Source organism: Gossypium arboreum, chromosome 5, assembly GCF_025698485.1.
Source record: "Gossypium arboreum isolate Shixiya-1 chromosome 5, ASM2569848v2, whole genome shotgun sequence".
NCBI lineage: Eukaryota > Viridiplantae > Streptophyta > Magnoliopsida > Malvales > Malvaceae > Gossypium > Gossypium arboreum.
In genome coordinates, this window is record NC_069074.1 from 38,562,722 (window position 1) to 38,564,990 (window position 2,269).

The following is a 2,269-nucleotide window of genomic DNA, read 5'->3' on the forward strand; positions in this document are numbered from 1 at the left end:
TGTTTATGATTTTAATGAGAATGACCAAAATGACCAAACTATGTAATGTTGGTCGCTAAATTGTAAACTTTTTTTGAATGCATAAAATAATTTTTTATATAATTGGGTGACTACCTATGTAGTTTACCCTTTTATAAAATAATCATTTCATTTAATTTGAATATTATATTAATTAACTTGTTATTTTTAAATGTTAAAGTAAAATATAAAAATATTTTTAATTAAATTTTATCTTCAAATTATTTTAAATTAAAATTGAGTAGCAAAATTTAATAAAAATATAGTGGTAAAATTCAATTAAATAAAAGTGAATCCAGAAAACTCAATATTGAGTTTAAATGTAATGGTAAATTCATCTTTAGTTCATAAAATTAATAGCAAATATGGAGTATAGTGATAATTTTCGATATAATAGCAAATTTGTAAATTAACCTTTCTTTATAAGGAGGAGGGGGAGGAAATTGAGGAAGTAGGTAGTGGGGAAGTTGTCATGATTCCATATATAAGTGAAACGTTTATAGGTTACGTATTATCCTGATTAATTACCTATAGTAGAATTTAATAATTTAAGCTATTCAACATCAAACTTAGACTAAATTACCTAAAAATGCCTATTTCCAAGCAAATTTATGGAAATGGGCCGATTACAACATTATTTACCGGAAAGGGCCGTTTCTGACAAAATGTGCCTACGTGGGCGCTTCTAAGGGGGAAAGTGTCAGCAAAGCGCGCCTCCAATGGAGTGTTTTTTGCCACGTCAGGAAAACACTCTGACGTGGAAGCGTTTTGCTGACATGGCAAAAAAGGCTCCCTTAGGGGCGCACTTTGCTGGCACTTTTTCAAACTCAACGGCTAAATTGTTTTGACCCTGGGGGGTCCAACGGTAAAAAAAAAACTATAAAACCCCCTCCTATTATTTTCACACAAAATATCTTAACAATTTAGCAAAAAAAATTCTACAATTTCTCCTAAAATTCTCAAATTTCTCATTAAATTTCTAAAAACTCTTTATAATTAGTTATTTACTTTAATTTTTCATAAATTAGTATTATTTTTTATACTTTTAAAAATATTTAATCGTGTTAGCAATGGCGGGAATTAATTAGTCTCGATCATAAACATATCTCCGTTAAACAAATAAAAATGGTAAAGGTTTATTTTAAATTTTGAATATTATTTAATATTTTTTCATTTCGTAATTTTAATTAATTTTAATTTTTGAATATTATTTAATTTTTTCATTTATGTAATTTTCGTTAATTTGTATTTTTTATTTTTTTATAGTCTTTAGATCAGGTATTACAATGTTATATTTGTAACATGTCTGGTTCACCATCACCATTGATAGAAAATTACTTGTGGGAAGCGGGTTTTTGGCACGCGGCCCTATAGGCCAGGGGTGCAAGTTGGACCCGAAACTCATCAGCGCGTTAATAGAGAGGTAGAGACCGGAGACACACACATTCCATCTTCCATGCGGAGAGTGTACTATCACTCTAGAGGACATCCAATTACAATTAGAATTGCCGGTGGATGGGGCCGCACTCACCGAGTTCATTCAATCTGCTGATTAAGGAGCTATATGCTACGATCTTTTGGGTGCGATTCCGGATAGTATTTACGAAGGTCGGATCGAGATGGGCTAGTTGCGAGACACATTCCAAGAGTCAGGGAATGATTTGACTGAATTAGAAAGAATACAATATGCTCGGGCATACATCCTTGAGATGATTGGAGGTTATCTGATGTCAGACTTGTCACAAAACCTCGTACATCTGAGGTGGTTGCTGAAACTCGTTGATTTTAGGGCTGCTGGCTAACTTAGTTGGGGTTTTACCGTGTTGGCAACATTGTACCGAGAGATGTGCGGGCCAACGCCACCAAATAAAGTAAAAATTGGAGGTTGTCTATCACTACTACAATCATGGGCTAGGTTTCGCTTTCCATTTTTATGTTCTCGAGTGAACCACCCATATACATTCCCACTCATAACAAGGTAAAATTTTTATTTGATTTTACAATTATTCCATAGATTTAAAATAAAATTGTATGCTGAAAATTTATTTAATTAGGTGGAACCATTCAGTGAGTTATGTTGGAATACCTACTGCTCTTGAAGATATACGTCTTCTATTAGACCAACGGTCGGAAGCATAAGTAAGTATTAAATAAAATATATATACATAAAATAGTCATTTCATATTTAGTATTTAGTATTTAGTATTATTTATATAACTAATATTTTTATCTCATTCATATAGTTTCAATG